Here is a 24,978-nt window from a genome sequence, read left to right as displayed (position 1 = left end):
GCATACTCTAACAAAAAATACTACTAATAATAATAGTAGTAAAAATAATAATAATAATAATAATAAAGATAATAAACCGGTCAATTTTAGCAATAATAACAAAATAGAGGACTAAATTGGCATTAAAGCAGTGATTCAGGGGAGAAATCTAAAAATAGATAAAAGGAAAGGCCCAAATTACAAAGCGCGAATGACATGGGAGACGGAAAGGGGAATAATCCCCACCCTCCAAAATGCAACGTTACATGAGGAACGAAATGAAAATTGCCGTAAAATAGGCGGCCCAATTCAAAAGAATGATAGAAGCTAGATTGAACCCAAACGCAAAAGTGGAGGACCTGGCGCGCAAATAGACCAAATAGAAAAAATGCGTGGATCCTCCCCGGGTCGGGTCACACGCGCGGGTTATGGCCCCAAAAACGGTACCGTTTGGAAGTTATTAGGCAAGCTTCAAACCGCGCCGTTTCCATGATTAAGATAAAAATAAAAAAAAAGAAACCCTAGACTAAACCCGATCTGTCCTTTGAAACAAAAACCCTAGACTAAATCCGAATCCCATGCTTGACTCCGATTGTGACGGAGAGAGCACAAGGCCGGTCCTAGGTGCATTCTGACTCCCCTTTTCCTTTTATTTGCTTTTTTTACAAACAAATAATAGCACAAAGTGAACGTTTTTGGAATAGAACAGAAAAAATCGAAAAGAAAAAAAAACTTTCAGCTCACCTTTTTCTTTGAACCTTTTTGCTTTTTTGTATTTCAACGGGTTTTTTGATACAGAACGCGTAAAAAAGAAGGGGATCCCCTTACATTATTAGAATCTGCCTCATATAGCCGAAATAAAAAATAAAAATAAAACAAAAATCTCCCTTTTTTTTCATATTTTCGTCATTTTTTTGCTATTATTCTATACTATTCTCGTGTCTTCTTTGTTGTTGCTGCATTTTTCGTCCGTCTTTGTTTGTTTTCTGAGCAGGTACAGGTACGGAGACCGTACGGTGACGTGGCGTGGTGCAACGCGTGAAGGCGTGGTCCCTGGCGGTGGCGTGGCTCGGCTCGGCTCGGAAGCGTGGCTTTGGCGCGAAGACGCTACATGCGCACGGGCATAACACACGCGAAGGGGAAGGCTTGCTCTGTTGCGGCGCTGGAGGCTCACCCTAGCTGCTAGGGTTTCGCTTGTGGTTTTGGGCTTAGGTGATTTGGGCCATTGGTTTTAGTGGGTCAGGCTGGTATTGGGTTAACAGTTTAGGCTTGGGACTTTGGATTTTGTAATCGGTTTGGGCTTAATCTACTTGGTTTGTAATTTGGACTGTTAATAATTTAATTTTTTTATATTATTATTTTTTATTTGGTTTATTTTGTTGGTTTATGGGCCGGGCAAAAATGGGTTCTTACAACTGCCCCTCTTTGCTCATTATCGTGTAACAGGAATAGAGCAAAGACTAAAGAGGACCAATTTTTCCCGGTCGTGCTTGGACCTCGGTACTCTTCTTCTTCAAATAGCCTCATTCCACCCCACTGCATCTTCAGAGGTATTGGAATTGGTGCTTCGATCCACTCCACTACAACTTCAAGGAGATAGGATTATCGAATTCAATCTGCTCCACTGCAACCTCAAGGAGATAATATTTGCTTTTCCAGTCTGCCCCACTGTGACTTCAGGGGGATAAGACCCGATGCGATCTGCTCCTCTACTGCCTAGGGAGATAAGATCTATTGTTTCAATCCGCTCCACTGTAATTTCAGGGAGATAGGATTGGTTTCTTCTGTCAGCTCTAGTACTGCTTAGGGAGATAAGACTTGTAATTTCCAACCTATTCCACTGCTAGTTAGGGAGATAGGACTTGTGGCTTAAATCCGTTTCCCTACTCCTAGGGAAGATAAGATTCGCCATCTTCGATCTGCTCCGCTACTGCTTAGGGAGATAAGATCTGTAATTTCTAACCTATTCCACTGCTGGTCAGGGACATAGGACTTGTGGCTTAAATCTGTTTCCCTACTCCTGGGGAAGATAAGATTCGCCATCCTCGATCTGCTTCGCTACTGCTTAGGGAGACCAGATCTGTAATTTTTAACCAGCTCTACTGCAATTGATGGAGGCAAGGTTTTGTTTTCGATCTGCTTCGCTGTTAACGCAGGAAGGCAAGATCTGCTATCTTTGACGAGCTCCACTGCAACCGATGGAGGCAAGGCTTTTTTGATCTACTTCGCTGTTAATACAAGAAGGAAAAATCTGCTATCTTTGACCAGCTCCACTGCAACCGATGGAGGCAAGGCTTTTTCGATCTGCTTCGCTGTTAATGCAGGAAGGCAAAATCTGCTATCTTTGACCAGCTCCACTGCAACCGATGGAGGCAATGCTTTATTTTGGATTTCCTTTGCTGTTAACGCAGGAAGGCAAGATCTGCTATCTTCAACCAGCTCCATTACAACCGATGGAGGCAAGGCTTTGTTTTCGATTTTCACTGATCTGTTCTCTGGGGAACATGACCTGTATAATGAACCTAATTATGCCTAATGATTAGGATGGCATGACCAAAATGAATCAAATGCTTCTAACTAGACATGTGTGAATGGTGTTTGCATGAATGTAAAATTTTATTTTTCTGAGAACAATCCCGCTTAGGTTGTCATTACTCGAAGTTTATTAAGGCTGGTGTTGTTACTACACCTTCCTGCTCGACTGGCTTTTCTGAAGAATCACTTAGTCAGATTGCCCTCACTGTTAAACCTCAAAGTTTAATCTATTGGGCCCATAATTTGTACCATCATTCTCCCACTGTAATCCAAGGGTAGAAATATGGCTTTCCTCAATCCTCCCTTATCCAATTCGAGGATATAGGATCTGAATCATTCTGGTTTCTCACACCATTCTCAGGGTGTCGTACCAAAGACTTATGCGCAGATGAAGGCTCTCTTCTTCGAGGTAACCTCCTTCTCTTGCTTGGTGATCATTGCTTGCTTGTTTACTTAAGCTTTGTCACCAACATGGCATCTTGTCAATCAATGCATTTGACAACAAAATCCAAAGAGAAAGCCCAAATTTAGACTCTTCCTTCTCAAACTTCCAACCTTTACCTAGTGCATTCTAAACAATAGTCCTGTTTTAGGCTCCTATATTATTTAGAAACTTTTCAGAGTAATATGCAAAACTTCTTTTGTGAAAGTTTTATTAGTCCATTAATCATTATTCCAATGCAACATGTTTGTAAAAAAAGTCATAACAATGGATAAGAATAAAATTGGTTCTGAGCATAGCTCGAAAGAACAAATTATCGAAAATAGTAAAGAAGGACGACAAAGGAATTAATTGGGAATATAATATCTTGGAAAAGAAAAAGATATTCTAAGAACAACAAATAATATGAGAATTGGGTGTCCCAGATATCGCAGCTTGAACTTCTCTGTACAAACTTTTTGAAGACCATTCTGAGTTTGACATGTGTTTAGGAGATCTACAGTGCTTTGTCGATGCCCCAAGATGTCGTCTATCCTTTCCTGTTGATTCAGGCATAGCAAGATCACCACATGCCCAATTTGGTCAAGATTCGAGTTGCTTTGATTACCTCATGCCCTATTCTGATCAACATTTGAGCCGCCCTTTTCGGGTTTTCAACTCAAATCCCCTTTGGCCTAAAGTGCCCTTTGCGGGTTTTCCCCTTAGCCTCTCCATTTTTACTCTTTCATTTTTCATTTTCACTTTTCATTTTTCATCTTTTTTTTACATCTGTTGTCTTGCAGTACGATGACGAACCGTAGTGTTTGATTTTGAACTGATTACAGCCTTCAGCTATCGTGCTGTCATTCAAGTTCAATACAATTTCCAATACCATCCTCTCTAGAATTCTATATCGGCATATGATGACATTGACGCATGCAGTAACCTCTATCCATTTGACGAAGTAATTAATGATCTCAATAGTGAAGCAATGCCCATTAGAAGTCTTCGATAATGGTGATGTCTACGTCCTATTTTGCTCGAAATTTGAGTCGCCCTTTTTGGGTTTTCAACTCAAAACCACCTTTGGTCACAAAGCACCCTTTTTTGGGTTTTCGCCTTGGCCTCTCCTTTTCTTTTCTTTCTCTATTTTCATATTTTGTTTTGACTTTGGTTGGTTTCTCTTTTTTTCTTTTGACTTTGATTTTTTCTTTTTCTTTTTTGTTTTTTTGATTTTGATTTTGATTTGATTTTTTTTGTTTTCCCTTTTTGATTTTTTTTGATTGAATCTGAACCCTTTCAATCAGAATCAATAAGATTTCTCACTTTCATCTTGTATGCGAAAAACCTTAATTTCTTTCATAGAGCCTTTTGGGGCGCAACTGCGATAGAAAACTTTGGATCCTCCTTTTTAATCAAAGTAAAATCCAACAACATCTTGAAGGGATAGAAACTCGACTTCAAATGGGCAAAGCTATGCTGGGTCAACGAGAAAGGCATTGCCCCAGTAAAGGACTACATCGTTCATACTGCAAATTTCTGACATCGCGTTGTTGTGCAGATTTCATTATCAGTTGTTAACCTGGCATACCCTAGTATGATCATACAAAGACATCTTTGAACTCTAGAGGGAACTCAACAAGGTCTTGCTTTGTCTTTGTAATCAGGTCAATTCTAACATTCACCAAGCTCACAATTTCCAATGGTTCTTCGAGAGGTAGGATCTGTTTATCCTCTTGTTCTACCATTCTCGACAAGTTCGGAGATAAGCTACAATCTTTGTCACTTCCAAAGTCATGAGATCTGTCTAAACACATGCCTCACTCAAGAGGAAAATCTGGGTCTGTGGCAGAGTAATTTACGTAATTGATATCCGGGGATCCATAATAAGCACCGAAGAATATACAAAAGAATGTATAAATTTATGAATAATTATTTATACAATATGATTATGAATGAATGAATGATGGTTTGGAAGAAAATCCAAAAGAATGAAAGAATATAGAATTATCCGTAGAGAATGAAAATATTGGCTCAAAAATAATCGCAAAGATGTATTTCATTAAAATAATAACGTTCAGACATAAGCCTATTTCACAAAGGAATTTCTATCATTTCTAGGCTAAAAACAACAAAAATGTTTTGAACATTACTCTAGATAAGCTCTAAAAACTATAGGGATTTCTTCCGCAGTAGAATTGTTTAGAACACTCCAGATTTATAAGGGCAGATATTTAACAAGGTCCCTTCTTCAGTTGCTTGTGCCTTGCATTCACTCCATTTATCAATTATGATTGGGTAATGGATCCGCTGCACTGGAGGAATCATCAAACTTAACGACGCCCATACTGATAAGCCTTTCAATCAGTTTTTAAAAGCAATGCAATTTTCTATGGAATGCCCCGTATTTCCCGCATGATATTCACATTGTGCATTTGCGTCGTGCGATCAGGGGTACGGAGGCTGTGGAGGTTTCGTGTAGAGAGGGGCAACAATGCGCGCATTGAATAAGCTTTGATACAACTCCTTATACGACATCGGAATTGGTGTGAACTGGAGGTTCTCAGTGCCTTGTTTCACATAAGATTCTTGTCTTGATGAACCTTGTTGACTAGTGACCCCTGACCTTGAGTAACCTGTGTTGTTCACCTCATTTTCTCTTCTTCTTGGGGTTGACCTCTTATCACTCTCTTCTGCCTCAATTTTTTCGGATCTTATAGAACTTTCAATCATTTCACCGCTCATGACTATGTCAGAAAAGCTTTTTGTAGCACTTCCTAACATGTGCGTAATGAACGAGGCATTCAGCGTATTGATGAAAAGAATTGTCGTCTCTTTATCCGAGAAGGGTGGCTGAACCTGGACTGCAACTTCCCTCCACCTTTGTGCATACTGCCTAAAACTTTCGCTCGATTTCTTTTCCATGTTTTGCAAGGCGATTCTATCGGGAACCACATCTGTTACATGACTTTATTGTTTCATGAATGTCTGTGCTAGGTCCCTCCATGAACCAATCTCAGTACGGCTCAACTGATTGTACCATTTCGACGCTGCCCCTACCAAACTGTCTTGGAAGGAGTGTATTAGTAGCTGATCATTGTTAATGTAGCCAGTTATCCTTCTGCAGAACATGGTGATATGGGCTTCGGGACAGCTAGTTCCATTGTACTTCTCAAATTCAGGCATCTTAAATTTGTGAGGGAGTACTAAGTCTAGAACCAAGCTCAGATTTTTCGCATCGATTCCATGGTGACTATCGGCGCTTTCCAGGGCTTTGAATTTTTCCTCCAACCATTTACGCCTGTCCTCCCATTGTTTTGACAGTTCGACGTTTGCCTTCTCTTTTTCAGCTATTTCATCAAAATCAGGAATAACAAGATTCACTGGGTTATCCTTAGGATTAGAACCTGATCCAGCCTTGGTCTGAATCTACGCATACAGAGGCATAAAGCCTAGAGGATAGATAGGTCTATCCTTGTCCTCTCCTTCATCATTTACCATAGGACCTTTTCCTTTATCTACTCCCTTAGTCAGTAGATGGGTCAATTCAACCATCTCATCTTTTTGAGCCTTCATCAATTTTTCTGTTATGTCTTCTTGAATTTTATCTAGCCGCTCTTGCATTTGCACTTGTAACCGTTCTTGCATATCCTTTTGCATTTGCTCCAGTTTCTCTAATCTTTGGTCCATTTCCTTAGTCTTTCGACGAGTACCGTATTGATGCTTAATGGGTGAGCTTTTGTCGGTTTCCAGATTAGCTGAAAAAAGTTTTCTCAATTAGACCCTTTCAATGGACTTTAATGCATGCAATGCGAATGCATGAAATGTATGCCTAAAGAGACATTGATTTTGATTCAATTACATTTAGGAAACTTTTCTAGAAAGCAAATTCCTTTACATAAAACAGATACATGTACGGCCTCACCCTCATATTCCAAGAAACAACATCAATATTTTTCTTCAAGCGCATGTTTGAGGCAATCTCGCCAATAGATGCCCTTGCTAGCTTCTTTTCTTGATCTTGGTCGCGATCCATCATCCGTCCATCTTCATAAGGTTTGTCAGCTTCTTTAAGGGCGTTGGGACGTCGAAGGCTCTTAGACAATTGCCTTAAATCCTCAGGCCACGAAGTAGGGTCACGAACTCTTCCATCGCCATTCTTGTGTTTCTCAGAATATATTCGGGAAGTCGTATTGTTTTCCACTTCATCAAGGAATTCGTATTCCATGAAAAGCTTTCTAATTTAGTAATCGAACTTGAATCAATATCTCTTTCCTAAAAATGCAAATGCAATGCAATGCAATCATAACCAAAACACAACAAGAGGGGTTAGTACAAAACATAAGCAAGCACAGAAAACAAAAAGTACCTAATTAGGTAGATACTAGGGATTTGGAGTGGCTCTACCTAGGTTAAGTTCCTAAGTCCACTATATGAGGGTTGGTTCTACAGTCAAGGTGCCCGAACCAGTAGATTCCTCGATCTTCACCCATTATAAGCTCATACAGACCGAGTTCGGTTCAGGGGAATACATTTCCCTATGGCTGCACGGAGATGAAAATCTCACGAAGACATAGGTACGGATGTATCCCGGAAGTGATCCACTATCCTGCACGGAGGTGAAAACCTCACGAAGGACTAGTTTCTCACTCCCACTTAAAAGGACGAGACTAAACAGTCTTACGCAAAATGATGCCAAAATATACGAATCAATTTACAATAATCATGCAAACAATTGCAAAGAAAAGATCAAATTTTCAGTTTTCGACAATAAGACAGAAACAATCAATTTTATGGCCTGACTCTCTTGGGATCCCCAGTGGAGTCGACAAGCTGTCGAAACCCTTTTTTGATGAAAACGGGGTCGACTTGGATTTTGAAAATGAAACGGGAATTGGAAGTCGCCACCGATATTTTATTGTGGTGTGATCGGATCACCTTGAAAATAATTTTGGTCTGCGAAGTTTGAGAAAACAGGTTCGGGAGTCGGTTACGCATGAGGAAGGGTTAGCACCCTCGTGACACCCAAAATTGGTACTGAATTGATTGTTTAATGTCTTAATGTCAAAATTTTGAAAAGATTTTAAAATTCGATCCTTTTATCTTGAATAAAAATGAATTTGGATGATAAGGCTCACTTATTTCGAAGAAAAAAATTGTCAACATTCAATAAATTAGAGCGCGACATTTTAAATCCTCAAAATTAAGCTTATTCATTGATTTTTTAAAACCTATATGTTTTGAGAAGGATATCCAATTATTTGGTTTAAATGAGAAAATCAAAACCCAGTAAGTTAGGGTTCGATTTCACAAAATTCCTAAATATCAAACATTGCCTTTATTTTTAAAATCCTCATCTCGGGAAAACAACATGTCACATCTAATGCGTTAGGGCACAACGTATCGAATCCCCGAGAATGAGATTTTTATTTATGTTAGTCAAAGAAGATATTCGGCTTCTTAAATCCCTAAGAAGAATGGAATCCTGTAAGTTTGGACACAATCTTTTCGAGGATCCCAGATTCCAAGTGTCGTGTTGTTTTGAAAGACTTTTGAACAAATTGGTTTTGATATTTAAATAAAATGTACTCCTTTTGATGAATAAAACGCCATGGAATGACAATGTATAACGCAAAAGGATAACTCATAATCCTACAAATACATGCTAATGAACTCGAATAATCTATCAACACGAATGAAATGATATAATGTACATAATATCCATAATCACATATCACTTGGAAATATTAGCACCAACACTTAAAAATTAAAGATAGAAAAGTCATCACCAAAACAACGAAACTAAACTAAAGTAGCTAAAAAGATAGAAAAGAAATTTGAAATTATCAATGTATGCACACGAAATTACAAAATAATAAAGATAATAAACCGAACAATTTTAGCAATAATAACAAAATAAAGGACTAAATTGGCATTAAAGTAGTGATTCAGGGGAGAAATCTAAAAATAGATAAAAGGAAAGGCCCAAATTACAAAGCGCGAATGACATGGGGGACAGAAAGGGGAATAATCCCTACCTTCCAAAACGCAGCGTTACATGAGGACCGAAATGAAAATCGTCGTAAAATAGGCGGCCCAATTCAAAAGAACGATAGAAGCTAGATTGAACCCAGACGCAAAAGTGGAGGACCTGGTGCGCAAATAGTCCAAATAGAAAAAATACGCGAATCCTCCCCGGGTCGGGTCACACGCGCGGGTTATGGCCCCCAAAACGGTACCGTTTGGAAGCTATTATGCAAGCTTCAAACCGCGCCGTTTCCATGATTAAGATAAAAATAAAAAAAAAGAAACCCTAGACTAAACCCGATCTACCCTTTGAAACAAAAACCTAGCACTCCCCTTTCTCTCCTGCGCCGTTCATCGCCTCAGAACAGGGGCTTTCCGAATCCCATGCTCGACTCTGATTGTGACGGAGAGAGCACAAGGCCGGTCCCAGGTGCGTTCTGAATCCCCTTTTCCTTTTATTTGCTTTCTTTTACAAACAAATAATAGCACAAAGTGAACGTTTTTGGAATAGAACAGAAAAAATCGAAAAGAAAAAAAAACTTTCAGATCACCTTTTTCTTTGAAACTTTTTGTTTTTTTTGTATTTCAATGGGTTTTTTGATACAGAATGCGTAAAAAATAAGGGGATCCCCCTACATTATTAGAATCGGCCTCATATAGTCGAAATAAAAAATAAAAATAAAACAAAAATCTCTATATTTTTCATATTTTCGTCTTTTTTTTGCTATTATTCTTTGCTATTCTCGTGTCTTCTCTGTTGTTGCTGCATTTTTCTTCCGTCTTTGTTTGTTTTCTGTGCAGGTACAGGTACGGAGACCGTACGGTGATGTGGCGCGGTGCAACGCGTGAAGGCGTGGTCCCTGGCGGTGGCGTGGCTCGGCTCGGAGGCGTGGCTTTGGCGCGGAGGCACTACATACGTACGGGCGCAACACGTGCGAGGGGGAAGGCTGGCTCTGTTGCGGCGCTGGAGTTTCACCCTAGCTGCTAGGGTTTCGCTTGTGGCTTTGGGCTTAGGTGATTTGGGCCATTGGGTTTAGTGGGTCATGCTGGTTTTGGGTTAACAGTTTAGGCTTGGGACTTTGGATTTTGTAACCGGGTTTGGGCTTAATCTACTTGGTTTGTAATTTGGACTGTTAATAATTTAATTTTTTTATATTATTATTATTATTTATTTGGTTTATTTTGTTGGTTTATGTGCCGGGCAAAAATGGGTTCTTACAGCCAAGAAGACGAACATCCAACGAATATTCGAGAAGAGATTCCTATTATGACTCCTATTCAACGAGGAATTCAAGACGATGCAAAGCAAGTTTCGAGAGTGAAGTTTTCCAAGGGGATCATTGTTCGTATGCAAGTCATTCCGTACAAACCCAACGAGAGCCTTTCCGTTCTGATTCATTTGTAACATCTCTATCTTGTAATGAAAGGAAGACACAAAAAGAAATCAAAAAAGAAAAAGAGAAGGAAAAAGAGCAAAAAGAGATTAGGAGTGGAAAGGAATGTGAAACAGACAAGAAAATTGAAAAAGAAATTGAAGAAACAAAAGAAAAAGATGAGGAAAGGGTAGTGAGGAATGTTTCCACTAACCAAGATATGAATTTTTCTTGTGTTGCTATTTTTCAGGTTCCCGAAATACCGAAAGATAACTTTAAACTTCAATACCTTTTCGATGAAAGACGCTTTCATATGATCAACATAGGCAAGGTTGAAGATGAAATCACACTACATGAGCTCGAAGGTAAGCGAGGTAAGAAAATTTTAGCCACTGAGTCCCGTGCAGATTTGAAAATTATTGATAAAACTTTTGGTGTCTTAGTTATTAAAAGATCCCTTCATTTTGTTCTGATTAATTGTTACTCTTCGATTGTGGTTGATAAAGTCATTACGAAAGGAAGCGTGAGTTGTTATTCTCTTGATTGGCCTTGTGTAAAATTCTCGAATTGGTGCAAATCTGTTTTGGTTAATAAGGTAACGCAATTTGCCAAATTTGTTTTCAATTTATATTCATGCCTTAAACAGTTTATGTGGTTGTACATGAAGTTTGAGTTCCATTTGACAAATGTTAACTCAACAACGGAGCTTCGACTACACTATGCCCCCGATGAGCGAAGGTTTGTATTAAATGGAAAAGGTAAAATCGACCCTTATTCTTCTGCTAATAAAGGTAAGATGCTTGAAACTTTTGAAACACTTCTGTACTCCTCGGATAGTGACAAAGATCGTGTTGATGATTTAATTTTTGTAAAACACTTAGATCGAAATGTGCTTGACTGTCCTATTTTATTTATTGATGATCTATCTGTTTTGATGGTTGATAAAAAGATTCTTGTTTTTGATAATGCATGTGTGAGTGAATCTATAGACCGTTGATTAATGCATGGTATGATTGTGCAACTCTGTGAGCCGTGTGAATCTTTTCAAATACCTACTTGTGACGATTATGTTTACCATTTGATTTATTACTCGCAATTTATTCATGGTTTGTGGAAACAATTTGAGACGACTGAATGCCTTAAAACATGTCCATATTTGTTTCGAATATTTGACGAGGAAGTGGCGAGTAAATGAGATTGTTTGCATGGTAATCTGAATCTGTCCATTCGCATGCGTTATACTTGTTTTGTTATGCTTATGATTGGACTACAAGCTTGTTTGCGTTGCTATTTACTATCTCATGGCTATTCTTTTCAGTGGACTCAATTGCCATTAGTCCCATTCGATCGAGGAAAGTCGAGTCCATTTGATTTTTTAGATTCGATGATGAATCTTTTTGAGGAAGGGGGGAATGATACGAGTCACAAAGGCCTAACCCAAGCTCAAGAAAGTGATGGGCTCAAATCAAGAAAATCAAAATTCACTTTCTTGTTTTCAAGAAAATCAAGAAACCGAATCTTAGCCCAATTTTGCTGTTTGGAACGATTTCAAGAATCAAGAAAATCAAGATTTGAAATCTTGGAAATCTTGGTCCAAGAAATCGAATCTTGCAGCTAAAACACATTGGATCTCCGTTACGAGCATCAACGACCCAATTTCGGTAGGAGATGGATTTCAAGCCCAAATTCTTGAAGGCAAGGCCCAATAAGAAGATTCCAAGCCCAATCAAGAAATCCATACATACTTAGTTGAAAATCAGGCCAAAATGTCAAAGGGCCCAATTTGAAAACATTTTAATTGTTAATTTAATTTTTTAGGCTCTAGGAATATTACATGTTAAATTCGGCCCAAAACAGTCCATTTAAGTGCCTGGCTGAAATTCCTTTATTATTTTATTAATTAGGGTTAATTTTTTAAGTTTCCTAATGAGATTAGGATTAGTATGAGGCCTATTTAAATGATGGCCGGCCACCCCTTGTATTCACTACTAAATACATTAAAATTTCAGATTTGTTAAGTGTAGAATTTTCTTTGAGGTTTTCTCCAAGAATTCTCTCTTGAGCTTTCTTTAGAAGTTGTTTTAACAATCTTTTGATTGTAGGAGCCATCTTCAACCTTCTTCTTGCCATCGATATTCTTTGGAGGGGAGATTAGAGTCGTTTGAAGGGATTTGTGATGTCTTTCGGGATTTCAAGGATCCTTAGGACTTTAATTTAATTCTTGTTGTTCAAGTTCTTTTATTTATTTCTGATTGTGCTGAATCTTGATCTAATCTCTTTTCTGTTCTTTGTCGCGGTTCATATTTGTTTAAACTCCAAGAACTCTTCGTTTAATCAATCTCTTGTTGGCAGCATATAATCGATTCAAAATTCCCCAAGGTCTAGGGTTTTTGCCGATTGCTACTTCTTCTTTTTGGGTGAAATTCGGTTGCTGGAATTTGGGCATTCTTGGCCGAATCAATTTGTTGGCAGATTCGCATCCTTTCTATACTTCCAAAATCATTTGATTCATCTGTTCTACTTCTTTTCTTCTTGCCGTCCCAATCCCTAATATTTTATTCCTGATTGTTTTCTTTTTTATTTGAAATCTGATTTGTTTGTTTCTTCTTAATTGATAGGGCCGATTGTTGGGAATTCATTGCTTAATCACAATTCGACTCTTAGCTCTCAAGAATCACAATCTCTAAGGGTGTCTTGGTTTCTTGCTGTTTATTAATAGTTTATTTCAGATCTAATTGCATCTAATCTCAATTCTTCTGTTTCGTTCAGATCTGATCGTTTAGAGCCTTTCGTAGGAGTTTCCCGTGACTTGGCAACTTGATCTTGGTCCATGCGCAACCCTATATCACAAATCTTCACACGATTTTGAAGAACCAAATTAATATTATATCTTTTACAATTATATAAGAAATTAGTTAATATATAGATTAGAAAACACTAGTTAATCTAAACCTTAAACCATAAACTTAAACCCTAAAATCCTAAACCCATAAACCCTTAACACATAACCTTTAAACCTTAAACCCTAGCCTTTAAACCATAAACCATAAACCATAACCCCTAAACCTATAATCCATAAACCTTAAAATGGTAACACCTAAACCTTAAACTCTAAACCATATACCCTAAACTATAGTGATAATTAATTCAATATTTTAAAATTAATAGTATCTCTTTTACGATTATATAAGAAATTATTTAATATATAAATTAAAAAAATCAGTAATGTATCCAAAACAGTTTAAAATTATTTTAAATAATAGTATTTTAATTTTTTCATTTTTAACAAATATTTTAATTTATTTTAAATCCCTGAGCATTAGCGGCGCTTTCTTAAAAACGCCGCTAAATCCCCGAAAGCTCAGAAAACGGCATTGTTGGGCTTAGGTTTTTTTGCAGCGCTTTCCCAAAAATGCCGCTAAAGCCCTGAGCATTAGCGGTGCTTTCTTAAAAACGCTGCTAAATCCCCGAAAGCTCAAAAAAGGCGTCGTTGGGCTTAGGTTTTTTTGCGGCGCTTTCCCAAAAACGCCGCTAAGGACCTGAACATTAGCGGCACTTTCTTAAAAACGCCGCTAAATCCCCGAAAGTTCAGAAAACGGCGTTGTTGGCCTTAGGTTTTTTTGTGGTGCTTTCCCAAAAATGCCGCTAAAGACCTGGGCATTAGCGGCGCTTTCTTAAAAACGTCGTTAAATCCCCGAAAGCTCAGAAAACGACGTCGTTGGCCTTAGGTTTTTTTGCGGCGCTTTCCCAAAAAACCCCACTAAAGACTTGAGCATTACCGGCGCTTTCTTAAAAACACCGCTAAATCTCCAAAAGTTCAGAAAACGACGTCGTTGGGCTTAGGTTTTTTTGCGGCGCTTTCTCAAAAACGCCGCTAAAGCCCTGAGCAGTAGTGGCGCTTTTTTAAAAACGCCGCTAAATCACCGAAATCTCAGAAAACGGCGTCGTTGGGCTTAGGTTTTTTGCGGTGCTTTCTGGAAAACGCCACTAATGCTTATTTTCAGCAGCATTTTCCATAAAGCGCCGCTAATGATCGATCTTTAGCGGCGTTTTTTATCCAAACGCCGCTAAAAACGCCGCTAAAAGCCTATTTTGGTGTAGTGACATCAAGATTTTAATATATTTTTAAGTTTGTTATAGTTGAAAAAGCATGGAAATGATGTTATAGTAGAGTTTTCTTAAACAAAGTCTTATGTTCTTGATAAATTAGTGAAGGGAAATAAGTGAAAATGATGGGAAATATTATAGAGAAAGGGAATTAGGGAGTTATAAACTTAGTAATCAACATCTTGCATTAAAATAGTTTTGGACAGCAGCAGTAGGTTAACTTTGAAAAATCACCATAAATTGTGGAAATTGAATTAGAGAATTAAAAAAACATGGAATTAAATCTTGTTAAGTCTAGTTTCTTATAGAAGAAACAATGTAAGTAATGAAATTGTAAATCATGAGATATAATAAATTTTGTGAGACAAGGTCAGAATGAATTCGGGTTCCCCTGTTTTGACTTTGGAAAATCATTAAAAATTGAATAAAAATAATTAGAGGCTTAAATTTATATGTTTAAAATATTGAATGAGTGTATTTTCAATAGAAACAAATGGAAAAATCATCCAAATTCTGTACAAATAGATAATTAATTTTCAGTAAAGAGGGGTCGGAACTGTCAAATAGTGAAACAGGGGAAACTTTAAAGAATAAACTGTACTTATTGGCTAAACCAAAAATTCTAAAAATCTTATGGTAAGAAGATACGTGAGTCTAGTTTCATATAAATTTATTGGATCTTAATTTGGAGTTTCGTATCTCAAGATATAAATAATTTAGTGACTATGACTCAAGTGAACAGCTTTGAATTAATATATAAATAAATGGTGGAATTATAGATAATGTTACATATAAGCATATTATACATTAAGGATGTGGAATGGAGAGGAGGAGGAGGAAAATAAATGATTATTCAACTAACATGAGTTCTCATTAAAAATGACCAATTTGCATGTTTTAGGTCCAAGGACTAAATTGAATAAAAGTAATATTTTAAGGGTAAATTGGTAAAAATGTCAAAAAGCGACCAACTTGCATGAAATGAATTGTTTTATTATTTAAATTAATAAATTGAATGAAATATTAATTTATATTAAGATTGGGTAGAAATTCGAGGAAAATAGAAAATTACCAAAATGTCCCTGATTTTTGGTATTTCTGCAATTTTGCCCGGTAAGTTCGTGTAACTTGAATTATATTCTTAGATGATTGAAATATATATATTGGATTGAGAAATTGATTTGAATTGTGAACATGAGAAATTGTGAATTGAATGAAATGGAAATGAAGCTTTGAATTACATGAGTAAATATCGGGTATCGTAGGCCCTATTTGTTATGAATATAATATTTCGAGGATATGTTGTAAAGAATTATAAAAGCACGTTAATAATTTAAAAGTTTTAATTCGGATAAAATTTTGTAACTCGGTTTAATACATATGCAAATGTATGTCTTCTAGGAATGCCTCGTACCCTATTCCGGCGTCGAATACGGGTATGGGCTATTACAATGTGACATCGCCAGATTCGATCATAACGTTTAGACCGGGTTTGGGGTGTTACAGTTTATCTCCTTAATATCCATAATAAATATTTGGAATTCATCCCAATCTCTATATAAAATAGATTTTAATAAAAATTCCCCAGCTTCATTTTCTTTGGATGTTTTTTCAACCAAAAATAATGAGAGCTTTGTAAGAGCTCTTCTGAAATTTACTCTTTGATCAGAAACATGGGTTTTCCATATTTCATTAATAAACTTATATAAATCTAGTGATAAGCCAGGATTATAAAAATCTTTTATCTCTTGAATTTGTTGTTGTTTCAACAAATTCTCTGCTCCCTTAATCATATCAGCATAGCTAGCTTGAAATGCCGAATTTGGATCTTGGGACCACTGTGATTGACTTACCATTTTTGGTGTCAATGATAAAGAAGTTCCAATAGGTTGATTTACCATTGGATAAATGGATAGAGGTTAAAAAACCTCTAATAAAAAAAACAGTTGGAGAATGGAGTACTGTTCATAAAAAGCCCAACAAAGGGGAAATAACAACAAATTCCAAATAAGGATTAGTCACTGCACAAGTACAATTTTATCGTAATCAAGGATATTATGTGCCTTATCCAATGGTAAATCAACCTATTGGAACCTCTTACAAAGCTTTCATTATTTTTGGTTGAAAAAAATCCAAAGAAAATGAAGCTGGTGAATTTTTATTAACATCTATTTTATATAGAGATTGGGATGAATTCCAAATATTTATTATGGATATTAAGGAGATAAACAATCTTCTTGATATATTTCAATATTTTATTAACAAAGGGAAAAATAATCCCATTATGAATAAAATTTTTAGATTATGTTTACATAATAAAGCTAGAAATATTTTACCAGTAGAAATTTTTAATAAAATAGATGGAGCACTTAGCAACCAGCTAGCACTATTTCAAAAAAAAAAACATTTTTAGAATATTTCTTAAAAGCTTATATTTTTACAAATGATATAAGAGAAGAATTTCCTACAATCAAATTTAGATTAGATCATGACCCGTTTGATATAACCAGTATTGAATGGGGTTTTATAAAAGAAATACTAGTACAAAACTTTTTTTTCATCTTTTAAAAGATTTTCCTACAGTTGTAAAAACAACATTATCAAGCATCATACAAAATGATGACTTTTTCTACTACTTTTATATTCAAATAAGCAGCCTTATTGGTATTGCTGAAAAAGAAAGATTTTATCAGCCATATCAAAGATGGGTTATTCAAAAGATAATTGCAAGTCCTCAATTATCCGCTGTCAAAGAAAACAAAGAACACTTGGCAGAAATAATTGACAGTTGTCACAATGATTTAAGTTATTATCAAACCCAAGCTGGGATTGAGTTAATAGCTAAAGCCAAATATCTTCTTCAAAAAAAAGATTATAAACTCTGGACCGATGGCATAAGAATATTGGCATATCATTCTGAAGAAAGAGATGAAGAATCCATGCGACTATTAAAAAAGATAGCCGACATAGAAATTGAAGATTTTCCATCTCATATTCTGGAAAAAATCAGAAACACATGGGAGAATTGGAATTCACCAAGACTTTCATTTGATTCATTAAATTTGGATGAAATTGAAGAAATGAATCTAGACAACATCCAAGAAGGATAGAGCCAAAAAATGGCCAATACCAAGAATGGAAGCAACTCAAAAAGAAGGGCATCCACTAGCAAACAAAAAGTTTGGCAATATAAAATCTATGATGTGACAACCATAAACAAACAAAAAATTTTGTAAGATGGACACAACAAAGCAACTATGACGCAATCAATGACGGAAGCAACCATTAATGATGTCAGAATACATTCAATTCAAACATGCAATGTGGAAGCAACCAGGTGCATACAATTAAAGAAGTACAATGTGGAAGTAACCACATCCACAAAAAGACAGGATCCTTATCAGGAACACTATGTAGGATTAAAAAAACATTTGTATAAAATTATGAAATTCAAATATAAATAGAGGAAGGAAATCAATTGTATAGGCATCGATCTTTTATAGTATCTTTTTCCTTTTTAGCTTTTCTTTGTAAAAACTTTCCTTTACTTTACTTTTGTAATATCTTCGTAAGTCTTCCGCATAAACCCTCGCACTCTACCTTCCCCCAAAAATTGGTATCAGAGCCACTAATAGTGTATTAATGATAAACCTAAGCCTAATTTTTTAAAAATTAAAATAAATCAAAGGTAAACTATTTAGTTGGTCACTCATTTTCTTTTTATTTTGGTCATCTAAAAAGCAGTTCTTGCTATTTCATCATTCAACTTTTAGGGCGCTTTTATGGCGCTTGATTGTACACACCACATCATGTTTACACTTTCATTTTGGTCACTCTACTTCTAGATCATTTTCATTTTGGTCATCCAAAAAAATCGTTTTTTGATATGAGTAAAAAAAGATATTAAAAGATTAAAGTAAAAAAAAAGTAGAAACTAAAATAATGCATTAATATTTTTGTTACCCCTTGCTAAAAGTTTTAAATTTACTCCCCTTCTTTTTCAAAATTGAAATTTTAATGTTCAAAATATCAAAACCAATTAAATAAATTGCTGAAAAATTTTTATGTCTTGATAGTGTGAATGGATTTTTTTACTATAATATATAAAAATTAATTAATTTAATCTCATTCTAAAATTTAAAATTTTATTTTATGTTTCCAAATTAAAATGAAATCAAATATCTCTTCTTTAATCCAAAATAAAAGTTCAAATTTTTGTAGATGACCAAATAAAAGCATCATAAAAATTAGTTGACCAACTGAGTAGTTTACTCTAAATCAAAATAACACCATCAAAAGAAAAAAAAAGTGAATAGGTTTTATCTAGAAAAATAAGTCTATAGATCGGATAGAAAACAAAATTAAAATTCTTGAATCTTTTAAAATTTTTGTAATTTGTTTTGGAAATTTTTAAAAGTTCTAAAATTTATTAAGAAAATAAAATTCTGTTGCATTTCAGTTTTTTATGGAAAAATAAAACTTCTATACTTTTTATTAAGAATTTGAAATGGTTTTATAATTTTTACAATTTTTACGTATTTTTTAAAATTTTTGAATAGTTTTTACATATTTTTTGAAATTGTAATATTTATTTTATTATATTTTACATTTGCTAATTTTTAATAATTTTTAAATTAATAATTTTTTAAAGGAAAAAATCTTATATTGATCAAGGTGAAATTACAGTAAGATGGAGCATAACACAAAATAAATTGACAAGATGACCCTAGAGAAAAAAACAAAAATAAATCAAGGAAAAGCATAAAATCATCCAAGGTCTGAAAGATGCAAAACAAAACATGGGAGCTCCCAAGCATTCCCTCAAATTGCAAATCGATGCTCAAAGCAATAGGCGACATCAACTCAAGATGATCTCACTAAGTACACCATCCTTAGCCAACTTGTTCACAAATTCATTGGCTTTCCTATTGATGTGAATAATGTCCCACGTATAATCAGGATTTCTAAAGATAAGAATGGAGTTCACGATACCTTTGAGATGACAAGGTGTTAAAATAGATTTTTTTATCCAATTGACAAAATTCAAACCATCTGATTTGATGATAAGTTTACGTTAGATAAACCATCTCGATTTAGTGAAGTAAATAATTGCGACTCTAATTGCAAGCAATTATGCCATGATGGAATCAATTTCACCGATTACTCTTGAGAAAAACATTAAAACTTCACCAAGTTCGTTATGACACTACACCAAAACAGACTTTTAGCGGCGTTTTTAGTGGCGTTTGGATAAAAAACACCGCTAAAAATCAATCATTAGCGGCGCTATCTAAAAAACGCCGCTAAAGATCGAGTATTAGCGGCGCTTTTCTAAAAACGCCACTAAAAATGAGAATTAGCGGCGTTTTCCAAAAAGCGCCGCTAAAACCTAAACCTAACGTCGTCGTTTTCATGAGTTTTTGGGGATTTAGCGGCGCTTTTGAAGAAGCGCCGCTAATGCTCTGTTCTTTAGCGGCGCTTTTGAAGAAGCGCTTCTAATACTCTGGTCTTTAGCGGCGCTTTTGAAGAAGCGCCGCTAATACTCTGGTCTTTAGCGGCGCTTTTGAAGAAGCGCCGCTAATGCTTAATTGGTTTATTTAAAAATAATTTGAAATAAAACACATGGAAAAATTAAAATACTATTATTTAAAATAATTTTAAAGTTTTTTTGGTACATGATTACTAATTGTTTTTTAGTTTATATATTAAAAATTTTCTTATATAATTGTAAAAGAAATAGTATTAATTTTAAAATATTGAATTAATTATCACTATAGTTTAGGGTTTTTAGTTTAAGGAGTTGGGTTTAGGGATTATGGTTTAAGGGTTGGGATTTAAGGTTTAGGGGTTAGGGGTTTAGGGGTTAGTCGACGTGTTAGGGGTTAAAAGTTAGGGATTCAGGGGTCGGGTTAGGGTTTTGGGTTTAGATTAATTTTTTTAATTTATATTTTAAATATGTTCTTATATAATTGTAAAAGAGATAATAATAAATTTGTTTAGGGTTTTTAGTTTAGGGTATATGATTAATTTAAGATTTAAGGCCGATTTAGGAGTTCATATTTTAAGGTTTAGGGAGTATGGATTAGTGATTATGGTTTAAGGGTTGAGATTTAAGGTTTAGGGGTTAAGGGTTTAGGGGTTAGATGTTAAGGTTTAAGAGTTAGGGATTTAAGGTTTAGGGATTCAGGGGTCGGGTTAAGGTTTTGAGTTTAGATTATTTATTTTTAATTTATATTTTAAATATGTTCTTATATAATTGTAAAAGAGATAATAATAAATCAAATATATTGAAATTATGAGTATATAGTTTAAATTATTTAAGAGATATATAATAAATAGACTTTATATGTATTGAATGGTTAATTTAGGGTTTAAGGTTAAGGTTTACTTGAGATTTGTTAAATAATAAAATTTTATTCAATTAATTAATGCTTTTATATTTAAAAAAAATTAATCTAAACCATTTAATATATTTAAATATTAGTTTAAATAGAATTAATAAATAAGTTAAAAAAAGTAATAGATTGATATGGATATTTAGGTATAATTATTTATTTTGGAGAGGACCAAATTATAAGAAAAAAATACAAAAATAAAAATGAAATAAAAATGATATGGATATATAGGTAATTATTTAATTTGGATAATTCTAACTTAATAATTAATTACAACCATTTTATCATTTTTTTCTTATTAAAATATAAAATATTTATTTTGAGAGTACTTGGTTTTTTTATTTTTATAAAAAATTAATTTATAAAAAAAATTTAGCATAGCAAAACGGCGTCATTTTGTTCAAAATGAAATAATTTTTTGCGGCGTTTTTTTGAAAAAGATAAGCAATTTATAAATCAATTTATAAAAAATAAAATAAAAAATTTCAGCATTTTTTGCGGCGTTTATTAGAAAACGCCGCAAAAGGTAATCAATAGCGGCGTTTTGACCAAAAACGCCGCAAATATGTGTTAAAATTTTTCAAAACGCTACCGTTTTATTACATGGGTTTAATTTTTAGTGGCATTTATGCTAAAAACGCCACAAATATGCATTGAATTTTTCCAAAACGTTCCGTTTCACTATAGAAATTTAATTTTCTAGTGGCGTTTTTATAGTAAACGCCACAAAAAAATTATTTTACTTTAAAACCTATCCCGCCATTTTATCTCCAAATTCCCCCTGAAACCTCTAATTTTCCCACTGAAACCCTAACTTTGCAAACAGGCCGTCTCTCTCGCTTTCTCTTCCTCCCTTCCTGCGACATTATAACAAAAATCCCAAAAAAATTTTAACAAGAAGAGATTATATTCAAAAAGAAAAAAAGAAGAGGAAATTGGATGCACCAAAAACGATTCAGCATGAAATGGAAGCAATACGCTGAAGATCTGTTTGTGAGAATCGGAAGGTACTAGAACGAAGCTATAGTACGTATTTTAAGTTGAGTGATTCTATAGTTTCTTGTAGCCGTTTGTTTAACTTTGCTCTACATTTATTCTGGTTTGATCTGATTATGCAGAGGACCAGTTCACTTTTACGAAATCTGCTTGATGTTATTGAGGAAGTACAGATAGCACGGTTAGAAATTAGGGGTCTGATTCTTACTAGCTTCCGTTCTCCATCTGGTACACTATTATCTCCTCTTTATTATGTTTCTTAAATTTGTGGTTGTGATGCCGTGGGCTGAAATTCTTGCTTTGAGAATTTGACTTTTGATTCTTTTCTTCAGGAAAAAAAAGTAGAGATGATGGATGACTAGATCATATTTCTTGTTTGATATAATGCCTTTTGAAACCTATGCATGCTTATCCTGCTACGAACTGTTTTACTTATTATTTTGTTTTTTGTTTTTATTTATTGGAATGGAGCTTAGCGTTTTGGGTGCTCTTGTTTTTATTTATGAGTGGTAGGATATAAGTCATAAAACTAGGGAAGGAAAAGTTTTTCTATTTCCAGGACTCTTTCTTCAGTTAGTTTAACATATTCAAGGTAAAGGCTTTTTAATGATAGCTGGTGCAAGACCATTCAAAGTTTTAGTGTTCCTCTCTTTTCCGGTTTGTTTAAGTGTGGTTGTAAAAAGTTTTGGCATAGCCCACACATGGCTTGGTGAAGTTAAATCTATGCAAAAATGGTTAGTGTTGATTAAAATTAAAAAATGCAGTAAACTGTCTTTTATCTTTGGTTTATTGAATTCACAGATATTGTTGAAAACTAGTCAACATAAAGTAATTTATGATTTGAGGGTTTGTAATCTTTACACCTTTATATTTCTAATGTAGATCACCCGTCAAGAGGGACAACCAGAGGAAATGTCTTTAATCATAAATTTACTGCCAGAGAGAGTAGAAAATTTAAAGGTGCCTAGCCAAGAGATGGTAAGTACTGAATTTTTGAATTTTATCAAGCGATGACCTGAATCAATCATGTTCACCACTTTCTATCCACATATCATTTAAGGAATTTTATCCTATTTTTGACTGATTTTTTCCCTCATCATTTTGTTTGCATTTGTTGTCAAATATTGTGTTTTAAAAATTTCTATCCTGTGAATTTAACGAGCTCTTTGTTGAATTACTGAGCAAGTTCTGAAGGGAAGACTAATGTTATGAAAAAGATTAAGTTTCCACAGATGGAGTAGAAATCTGCTAGTAAAACTGTTCAACGACAAGCAAAGAGGCAGCACTACCTTGTCCCCTAAGAGAAATTTTGGAAAAGGAAAAGAAGGTCAGTGTCTAATATTTTAGCTTTATAGGTTCTATTATTTGTTTTCGGCTACGAGCATATAAACTTATGATAGTTTTGCAAATGGTGCTAAAAGGTGGTGGATCTGTATCCTGATGCTACTCTATTGTTGGTGGATCTGTAAATTGAAGTGGAAGTGCTGATTGTTCAATATATAGGTTCATAGTTCTCAACTTGTTGTTAAGTTTATGTGTGTATTGATGGTTAATGATAATTGTTAAAATGGATTTGAATTGCTTATTTTGATGATGAAATTATTAATTCTCAATGGCCAGAGAAAATGCCTCTGTGCCTGCCATGGAAATGACCAAGTGGTTTGACACCAACTAGTAAGTTGCTATTTCTTGGCCTATTTTATCAGCTTTGCCATGCATACTGAGATTTTGGTACTAATACTAATTCCCAATTTTCAATTGCAATCCATCAAAAATAGCCTTTTTATCTCCATTCGATTTTATCAGCTTTGCCATGCATACTGACACCAACTGATTTGCTTTACAGAGCTATTTTAAATATATTATCGTTGGAGAATGTGAAGATTTTGACATTTTTCAATCATAAGATGGTAGGTAAACCATTATTTTGGTCTCATATGGAACATTTAGGGTTAGAGCATCAGTTTCTATTTTTCTCATAATCTCGATTGAGCAGATATTTTATATGGGCACCTGTTGCTTAACTTTGCCATGGCTGTACTGGTGTTCACTTGAGTTCATGTTTGGATGAAATTTTTGACAGTATATTACATATGTTGTGCATGGTTGCAGAGCAAGGAGTGTTTAGAGAAAGTTACTCAAACAATATATTTTCTTGCTCAACCACGAGAATCTCACTTGCTTTTGCTTACGGGTAAAGCTTTTACTTCCTTTCCAACTGAACATAACTTGCAATAAATGCTGAGTTAGTCATCTTTACTGCCGTATATGGATAACTCCAATATAGTGCAGAATATAAGTATGGATGTCAATGGTTGTTTTAGTGGCTTTTTTTTAAGTAAAAGATAAGAGAATGACTTGCAGGAGAGGTGCAGAGGGATAGAGCTGCAGAGCTTTTGGGTTTGCGTGCATGCAATTTTCGGCCACGACACTCAAGCAAACTTGGAAATGAGTTTCGGGTGTTCACAAACTATGTCCCTGGGGAGAGATTAGGAGGATGGGAGCAAGAACAATAGGTGCCTTTTTCTTGCCATCGTTTGCTAGGAATATTTTCTCATGGATGAGCTTCATGCAACCTAGTTTTTATCCATTATCAAGGCATTTCCAACACTTACCCTTGGAAAAATTAACCAGCTTTTCTGCTAATTTTCCCAGAGAAAACATGAAAACATGTAGATGAGAAAACTTCCAAGCAAGTTCATCCTCATATTATGCATTTTGGTCTACTTTTTTAAACTAGTGTAATTTACCTCACTTGTGTAGATTTCGTAATACATAAATTTAAGGTTATTTAAAGTTGTACTGACTCATGCCTACTCATTGCCATTTTGAAATGTAATTAGGAAGTTGTTCCAAAATGCAGAATATAGATGGAAGAAGCCATACAAGTTTCTCATATGTATTATTTATTTTAGTTTTGGTTCTAAATTTTTATTTTTACTTTAATATTTACGACAACTTGAGTTCTAACTTTTGGATTTTAATTGTGTTATTAATTTATTATTTTAAATTTTAAAACTAAATTCATTAATTTTTATATTTAGTTTTAAAGTTAAAATTTTCATAGAAAATTTAATTTAAATAATATTTTTTATTTATCCTTAAAGGTATATTTAAAGTTTAAATTTAGAAAATAAAACATAAT

The 24,978-nt window shown here is 34.7% G+C and overlaps 1 long non-coding RNA gene across 5 annotated transcripts; it reads left to right on the top strand.

Moving 5' to 3' along the window:
- The first annotated feature begins 21,344 nt into the window (after positions 1-21,344).
- LOC121220031 (uncharacterized) lies at positions 21,345-24,731 on the top strand. Of its 5 annotated transcripts, XR_005917111.1 has the most exons (8): positions 21,360-21,844; positions 21,956-22,061; positions 22,716-23,160; positions 23,255-23,336; positions 23,454-23,507; positions 23,680-23,743; positions 23,946-24,027; positions 24,198-24,731. It is a non-coding gene; the product is annotated as an uncharacterized lncRNA (long non-coding RNA). The 5 variants fall into 5 exon arrangements; XR_005917110.1 differs by having other exon boundaries at positions 21,355-21,844; positions 23,454-23,743; XR_005917112.1 differs by having other exon boundaries at positions 21,355-21,844; positions 23,255-23,507.
- Positions 24,732-24,978: the final 247 nt, after the last annotated feature.

Source organism: Gossypium hirsutum, chromosome D08 (genome assembly GCF_007990345.1).
Source record: "Gossypium hirsutum isolate 1008001.06 chromosome D08, Gossypium_hirsutum_v2.1, whole genome shotgun sequence".
NCBI classification, from domain to species: Eukaryota; Viridiplantae; Streptophyta; class Magnoliopsida; order Malvales; family Malvaceae; genus Gossypium; species Gossypium hirsutum.
The sequence above is the reverse complement of the archived record's forward strand: the minus strand, read 5'-3'. Positions and strand labels throughout refer to the sequence as shown.